The sequence below is a fragment of the Lissotriton vulgaris genome, chromosome 1_1 (assembly GCF_964263255.1).
Source record: "Lissotriton vulgaris chromosome 1_1, aLisVul1.2, whole genome shotgun sequence".
Classification (NCBI taxonomy): Eukaryota; Metazoa; Chordata; class Amphibia; order Caudata; family Salamandridae; genus Lissotriton; species Lissotriton vulgaris.
Window position 1 is genome coordinate 1415962893 of NC_141685.1, and position 9318 is coordinate 1415972210.

General features: G+C 35.2%; 1 long non-coding RNA gene across 1 annotated transcript in view; it reads right to left on the bottom strand.

Annotated features, from left to right (window-relative positions):
• LOC147750622 (uncharacterized) overlaps positions 1-3163 on the bottom strand; it is a 31889-nt gene extending 28726 nt beyond the window's left edge. The window contains exon 1 of the long non-coding RNA XR_015299767.1: positions 3107-3163. This is a non-coding gene — a long non-coding RNA (uncharacterized LOC147750622). The remainder of the gene's footprint in view (positions 1-3106) is intronic.
• Positions 3164-9318: the final 6155 nt, after the last annotated feature.

Consider the following 9318-nt stretch of genomic DNA (forward strand, 5'->3'; position numbering starts at 1 on the left):
AACCAAGTGATGGAGGAAAATCATAGAAACTTGGTGTTTATTGCTATGGCTGTTTATTGTTTATGTTTGGCCACAGCATGGCTTGCTTCAGTTCCACCGACAGATTATGTTTGGTTTAATAAACTCCTATCTATATATAATTGGGAGATTGCAGTAGTGAGGAGGAAGGGAAGACGGGCTAGAGAGAGAGGAGAGAAGCTCTGGCTGCCTCTGATTAATTGGCTTAATAGCTTGGTATGAAATATTTTGTTTGCTGGTGCGATATATCTATGTACATATTTTTTCTTTTTTTCTTTTTTATCCTTCTTTTTCTTTCTTCTTTTTGTAATTCCCTTCTCCTGGGTCCTTAGATTTGGTTTTGCTTGAAGATGGATCCACCGGGGTGCGGGGGAGGAGGAGAAAATATTGGAAAGAAAAAAACATTTGGGGTATCAGCCACAGCTTTTGGTTGTTCTGCTGGTTATGAATTAGGCTTGTTTTCTTTTTGTGTTCTAACACCCCAATAAAACAAAGTTGAAAAAAAAAAGAATCCGGTCCGACGAAGGGACATCCCTTGTGCACTAGGAGTCGAAGACTGAAAAAAGAACTCAACAAAAGTCGAAAAAGTTGAGTCAAAAAATGACTTAGGGGTAATGAAACCGCTGGTGTACGTGCGCTGTATAAATAATTTTAAATAGAAATAGAAATAGAAATAAGGTCTCTCTGTATCTGCACTAGGCTGGCATGGAAAAAAAAGTACGGACGTCAGCATGGTAGAGGCAGTATCAAAGTAGACACTTCAACGCCATTCCGGCAACCACAACGCCAACAACAAATGTGGGGTCGACTGACGCCAGGGGGCTACTGCTAAAGAAAACATCTCTGGATCCAGTCTGGCGCCTGTGGGGTAATTCTAAGGGTAAGGAATCTGTAACTACAGTCTCTTTCAGATATGAAGTTCCCTCTTTTTAGAGATCACTTACATTTGAGAGTTAGGGATTATTACAGATTCCAGAAAATGCTAGGTTAATAATGTGCCCCCAATAAATAATGATAGTGCAGTGTGCAATATTTACTTGGTGTACTATTAGCACATTATTCTGCTTTACACACCTCTGAAAATCATGGTTATGCCACATGTTTTTCCCTAACCAAGGAATGTGTGTGATTTGTTTGCAAATAATACAGAAGGTATTTCAAGCCAAAAACCATGCAGGGAAGTGTGCCTCTGAATGCTGATTTGCAGAGTGATTAGAACAAGAATTTTAGTTGGTGGGCTTGTTGAAATCAATCAACAAGCTTTGCGCATTCAGCAACTAGGAGCATTGCTGCTCTCTGTGCTGCAAGTACAATTTCTGACTTAAAAGTATGTGCCTAACACAGTATACTGTCTTAACAGCATTACACGTTTTTTGTGCTACAGATATTTTATCAGAAGGCAATGAAAATGGCACAGATTAGTAGAAACCTCTCACTACAGCGAAAGGGTCTTGTAGATGCTACTTAATTAATTACATTTGGATAGATGGAAAAAACATCAAATGAAGTTAATTGGACATTCCAGATGAATACAAACCGCAATTTAATTAATGAGAGATAATGTTTATTTCAGAAGTGGTATTGTGTAGATAAAAGTTTGTTCAGTACTTTCATCCCTGAGAAATTGAGTTAAAAATAGTATTATTTACACTTGTACATTTAAAATCTTTGAAAGGCTTAGAAGATTGATATTTGTATATTAAAATCAACTTATATGAAATATGAAGAAAGATGTAAGATATGTAATGTAAATCTATTGAGAAAGCACTTATTTTAAGGTATCAGGTTTAATATTTCCAGCTACAACCAGACCTATATACTTAAGAAAAACGTGGATATTATTTATTTTAAAGTATAGAGTAAATAAAACAAATTCTGCATTTTTAAATGATGATGTGAACGTGTATTGAGCTTGTCAAAATATTAAACAAAGAAAGAAATAGGAAAATTATAATATTTAAAAATTCAAAACCATCATTTGAAAGTTGCAGCTGATATTGTCTTGAAGTTCAAATTGTTAAGGAACAATAAATATAACCAAAAGCAAATGAGTGAAATATAATACAATGCATTAATGTGAAGCTTAGTTAAGAAACAATATTTTCCTAAAATAACATGGAAAAAGCAGGTGACTAATTAATTTCAACTATTTTATCCATTTCCATGCATTCAATATATGTACGCTTACATTTACTGAATAGAGTATGCAAAATAAAAACATATCCTTTAGTGAAAACATTAAGCATATTGTACAATTCATAAGAAAGATTTGAATTTCCTCAGGGAATGTCCAAGAATGCCAGGTTTAAAATTATGCAATTCTCCATTCTCAATCATGTATACCTGATACCTGTTGCCCCCATTGCCATTCAGCATCGGCCAATCTGTAGCACATGCTGCGGTCTTGTCCAACCCTCTACTCCAATTGGTTTTCAGTGCATGAGATACTACAAGAGGTCACTGAGCTTACTGACATCAACACATGGGAGGCATGCTCCCTCAGCATCTTCAAACATAAGAAGCACAACTAATTGAGGGCCCATTTTGCCGGCTTGGCTCTCCAACTTACCAAAACAGTCCTCGCCCCCAATTCCACTTACAGCCCTCGTTGAATCTTCATCCCAAACGTATCCACATCCTCAATACAGAATACTCCAGCCCCTCCCTCTCGAGTTTGGATCTCCACCCCCCTCTACTTTGGGGACATTCACTCAGTTAGCCGCATTAACAAGCTACCAGGCAATACAGCAACATGTCAACACCTCACATCCGATACTGAAACTTCAACTTAGCAATATTGACTGACTCGCTACCATCAACCACGTGACTGCCATACTGTACCAGTTTTATTTCTTTTTCTGCTTGAATACTATGAATGACATGTAATATAGTCTTTGTATATGGAAACGCCATACAAACAATTTTAGAAAAATCATCAAATGTCTTTAACAAAGGACAATTTCACCTTTTTAGTAACAAGTTTAAAAATCTGTGAGAAATTCAGGTTATAGCATTTTATTCAGAACTTCATTGAAATATTATGTTTATTTCGCATTTATTGTGATTCATGAAGTCATTAGAAACATACTTGTAATACTAGGTGTTCCTGTAGAGGATATAGGTAATCCAGTGGGAGGTTGGGCTGCTAGACAAAAAGATGTATTGTAAAGAGAATATAGCTTAGAAGATAATATTTTCAATTTTTAAATCAATTTACAATAATTGACCATTATATTTCAAGGTTTGAACATCAAACAACAATAATGATTGTAATAATGTGTAAAATGTGTGCATCTACTTCTTAAGCTGTCAGCCTTCTTATTCAATATAATAAATAATAATAAAGTAATCCCAATGACTTACGCCTTTTAGAAAAAAGGAATTTGTGTGTGATATGTTACACACCTCTTCGAAAGGGCAACTGCAGTGTATGAACATCCATCACCATAATGTGAGTTTAGTATATGTATTTTACATGTTACATTGTCTTTGAAACAGGAGTATATCCCTGCTCTGAAAGTGTACACATGCGCATGATGCAGTCCTAAAGTCTGGAATATTTTCTCTAAAATTCACAAGGACCTGACATGGATAATGGACAATAAAGGACACATGTTAAAACTTCTCTTGAGGGATGTGGGTGCTGCTTAATGAATGTTATTTCAGAAGATAAATGAAGACAAAAACCATTATCTAGAGCTAAAGGGCAATGTAATTTCTAATAATTTAGTTACAATTTATTTAGGATGTGGTAGTGATCAGGTATGTGTTCTTTTGTTGCTCTGGGAGAATATTTAGAAATAGCTTTTAGTATTGATAATTATTTACAATCTAAGAAAGTATTACGTGTGTGATGATGTTTTAATCATTGATAAATCTAAAATCATAACATTTGAAATATTGGAATGTGGAATCAAAATATCTGCAAAATAGTTACTTTGGAAAAACATCTACTAGATGTGCAAACCATGTCTGTTGTAAATCCTAACTTAGATCCCAAATATTTGTCTAAATATAATGTTTACTAACAAAATCTAAGAATGTACAATATTTCAGACTGGGGAAAAAATACCAAACAATATAAAAATCATTATATTCTACTACTCCTATTTGCAAATAGATCTGCACAATTTAGAAAAGAATCTGGGAAATATTATAGTCATTAACGCATTACAAAACCTATCATGTATCATCTTTGTCTCAATAACTTAAATATAAAGAAGTATGAAAATATAAATATTGTATAAACCCCAAAACATCAATTAAAATATGTAGTTCAAAATTCTTTTAAATCCAAACTATTATGAAAAGTAATTGATAGCCAAAATTAAATCAGAAAAATATGGTACAGGACTTTAATGAGAACCTCGGCAAGAAAGTGACAGGAATAGATGCCACAGTTCCTTCAAAAACAGCCATTGCAAACTGTTTCTCTAAATGCTATTTTTAGGACCAAGTTCTAGGAAGCAACCTGCTGTGAAATCGAGACAAAGCAACGCACTTATGGTGATTTGAAACAATAATCTGCAGGTATCATCTTTTGTTCAATACCCTAATGAAAGGAGGGAGAACATATACAAATCATGCAAACAATTAGTGTCTCAGTCTAAAGGTGTAGGTGATAAATATTTTAAATCTGAATTAATATGCAAAATAATGAACAGCCAAATCAAAATAATAAAATATAATAAAATACATTAATTCAAACCCTTGCACAAGATCAAACCGATATAGATGCATATCTATATGGGGCACAGAAATTTATTGAAATGGTGATTGCAAACTGTTTAACTAAGTGATGTTTTTGAGACCAAATCCTGGGAAGTGACCACAGAGGAGAGTGTAAATGTTGTTCACCATTGGAAATTCTTTTTGGTGAACTAATTTGCTAATTTTCTGTTGACATAAGAATTGAGCATATAATGAGTCAAATCCTTAAATGGGTATACTGTTTTTAAGCAGTTCAACTGACTACATGAAAAAAAACTCAACAACTTTACAAATAAGATCTGTGATAAATTTACCTCATACCATCTCATACGGGAATTTATTGAAAACATACTTTAGCACTGGGTGGGTCTGTGTAGGACACAGTGATGGATTTCAATGACACTACAGCTAAGAAGATAAATTATTCACATATGAAAAACAGATTACTACAATTTTCTTTCATATTGGACTGTAGGACCATCCACACTCCATTACCTTTACATTGTAAACTATGCACATTTTTGGGCTTAACCTTAGTACATATATTTGAATCTTATCCTTTAAAGAAAATGAAGATCGATGTTCTTCCAGAATAAGAGCTCACATGTGAAACATGCATTTGGGTTTTTTGTCACACCACTGTACGCAATTAAACTGGAAGATTTTGCATGCACAAAAGTATTTTTTAAGGGAATAACAGTGTTTCAATCCCAATTTGATTGAACTAGACTTCTGCCACTGTGCATTTGTAAAGGCTTCTCTTAATCAATGTGATTGGTTCCTTGAATTGGTGTTCTAATGCATATGCAAAATACACCGTAAAATTTATGTGTACACTGACAGCGTAGTTGTGCACCGTTGGAAAAAGAAAGTAGTGTTTGCTACTCAATAAATCCGAACAGCGCTTTGTGGAATTCATGAACCAACATGTAGATTTTCAGAGGTAACTCTATCCATGACAACCAGCTCAGTGTCTTGAAATGGTCTGTGCCTGCGCATGTGCTCATGATGAGCCCATAATAACATTATCCTTACACAGGTGTAATCTTGTGTAATTTCCAGCATTTTGTGTTTTAATGTTCATGAGAAATGCCCAAGACTACACCACTTAACATAATTGAGATTTCATTCAGGTAAAATTCTTATTGCAAAAGAAAATGAAAACACAAATGAACTGAACGCAAATTACTACAAACTACTCCTTGTGTAAAAAATGTATAAAAAATACAGCTTGTGCTAAAAGAAAAAGAGCAAAATACTGGATCAACATTTTGTGTAGTTACCAAAAATGCTGCGCGATATTTTTCCATTTCGATAAATTAGCCTAATATAGCCGAGGACTGCTCACGATACTGCCAAGAGGCTTTGACTTTTACTCTAAAACAAGATGGATGGAGTAACTTTGAGATGTGTTATGAAAGGGACAGGAATTTGTGGATGCTGCTCATAAAATGACAGAAGCTATAAGCAATCATCTAATTTTGAAAGGGACATTTCAATTAATACAAACTGCATTATTGTCAGGAAATATTTAGGCTGAGGTAATAATTAGGTAGCAAGTATATTTGTCCTTTTTCACCACTGAGAAAATGTGGTGAATTGATATTTATTACAGGAATTCATTTGAAATCTAAGAAAGGATGTGATCATGTTTTAGGAATTGCATCTGCTAAAAGTGAAAACTATGTTCTGCATTCTTGTAGGTCTCAAAATTACATCTGGTTGGTACTTAGAATTCGTTACTCTTTGCAAAAATACTGTTCATAAATTGTGACCATTATTTTGTGACCAGTAAATGGTACATCTGGCCCCAAATCCTATGTAGTGACATTCATTGTAAAGCAGAGCAGTTGTGGAACATTATAGGAACTTTAACAAGCGAAATAAATCTTTGGTGAATTCAGTAGTTAATTTTCTGTTTCTATTGAAACTAATTGTGCATGAAATTAAGCTAAATAAAAACTAGACAGCACCACTCAAAATATAGAATTTACTTCGCTAAAGAACAATTCCACATTGTTAGTAATGAAATTAACATATGTGATGAATTTAGCTTTCAAAATCTTATGCAATTATATACTCCTATGTTTTGTTTGAATCTCAGCTATTACTGCTGCTGGAAAATTATCGACAAACATACTTGCAGTATTGGCTGAGCCTGTATAGTACAAGTTCTGTCCAGTAGGTGGCTGAGTTGCTTGATAAGAGAATGGATTGTAATTAAAATATGGATATGAACATATATTTTTCACATTTGAAAGCAATTGTTGTCAACTGGACATTGTGTTACACTGTATGAACATCTACCATCCATTACGTGCTATGTTTAACTCATGTACTAAAATCTAGAATTTTCGAGTTACATTTATCTGTTATAGACGGTACAGTGCCTTAAAAAGAAGATCACATCTTAGGTTCTGTGACTGTGCATGTGTTAATGATACAGCTCTAGGGCTTTTCATTTTACTTTAGTCTAAAACTCATAAGGAGTCAATATGATTGATGGAAAATGGTGAAGACATGTCAGGATGATAAAAGGATGTGTGATGCTTACAGAAGTACATTTTGGCAAATTAATTTAGCATCCGAAGTTAAAAATACAATTTCAATTAACACAAAATGTATTATGGTGACAATGTGTATTTAAGACATAGTATTTATTATGTATTATTATATTATTTTTAATTTTGATAAATGTGTTAAAATTATATTTATTACCAGACTTTATTTAAATGTGGTGATGCTTTAGTAATTGAACAAATCTTTAATCAAGGTATCTGTCAACACGGAAATATGGAATCAAAATATTTTCAATTTGATGACTTTTAAAGGCATCTGATAAAGATGTCAACTATGTCCTGCATTCTCATAGGTTCTAAAAACATCTCGGGATTTCCTGGATAAACTTAACACAGAACATCTTCATAGGTAAATACGTTTTTCAATAGAAATACTTTTCAGTTTAAAAAATGGATACAGTGCAATTTTCAGACTTGTTAACCTATTGCAGGACAAAAACAGTCAGCCTACATAGGGATAACATCAACTTACAAGACTAGTTTTTTTAAAGTTAAAGTCAGGACTGGACAACCAGAGCAGGTTGCCGTTCGGTGATGGGGGGGGGGATCTCTGTGCAGGAGCTGCAGGCAACATCGAGGATTCCTGGAAAGGTCAGCTCTCAGTGGACTCAGGGTCTAGAGCACTGGGGAACCTTGCAGAAACCAGTGGGCCACTTCAACTCAGACCATAGTCGTCGGGTGCTGAGTCTTTAATTTGAAGATGGTTGCTTGTTGAACAAGTCTCCTGTTCTCAGGAGTCTTGGTCTTTGTCGCAGGCAGGGAGTCCTCTCAAGGCTTTGAATGTTGCTGGGCTGCAGGGCAGGTTGTCTGTTGGCACACAATCATCGAGGGCTACAGACAGGCCGGTAGGGTTGGGGCCAAGTCAGTAAGTGTCTGCAGTCTTCTCAGCTGGTCAGAACACTAGGACTAAGGGGTCCTTTGTGGGCACTTTTTAATAAATCTGGTGCTGGAATCAGTGCAGGTTTATTATGTTGAGATGTTTGGTAACAAATATCCCATATTTCAGTTAGGCCATCATGGACCTGGGGAACTTGTGATGAATAGTGTCCATCCCTTGTACTTTTTATGGCTTCCCTGGTCAGTTACCTTTAGGGCTAAGACATTCTAGTCTATGGTCTATAGTCTAGTCTATGGGCATGGCACACAGGGATGTGTGCCATGTCGACTCTTCAGGTTTGTCTACATCGAGACACGCAGGCGGAAGTGGCTGTGTGCATGTGCTTGGTGAGAGGTCCCTTACAGTGGCACACAATTTGTACTGCAGCCCTTAGAGACCCTATTTAACCACAAGGACCTTGGTAGCCAGGGTATCTTTTAGAAAGAACATATATGTGAGCTAAAGGGGTGACAATTGTGGAAACAAAAGGTACAGTTTGGGGAAGGAGATCTTGCACAGGGCACCTAGTTGGCAGGGACCCTGTGCACTTCCAGTCAAAACTACATAATGTTCCAGGGAAAAAGTGGGGGCTAACCATGTAAAAAGGGGCACTTTCCTTATGTTGAAGGAAAATGCCAGATTAGGAAGAAACATTTCTGCCATTTGAAAGGAATTTACATCAATTGCTCTGTATATTGTATGGTATGGACATTAATTATCCATAATTATTAGAAATTGTGAAATGAGAACATTCTCACCTAAACCCGAATAACTAGATTGGTAGTCTTAACCATTAAAGAAATGAAAGGTCTTTAGCATTTTTTTTAAAGCTAAGCTACACTGTCTTTGTGGGAAAAGAAATGGAGGAATTTGTTATACTATTAAACCAAATAAATTGGAACTAATTGAATCCAAAAAAGATTCTATTAAAATAATGGCAATTTGCTAATATCAGTTAACTGGTTTAAGAATCTACCAGTGTGTAATTTCAACGATTAGGTTGACCCTGTTATTAATTCCCTCAATTACTGGCCTTACACTTACACCTACACAAGAATGCACCAAAGCTGAAGATTTAAACTGGGTCCTCTATTTACTCAGGTCCTTTATTATCTCTCATGTATTCTGGATATA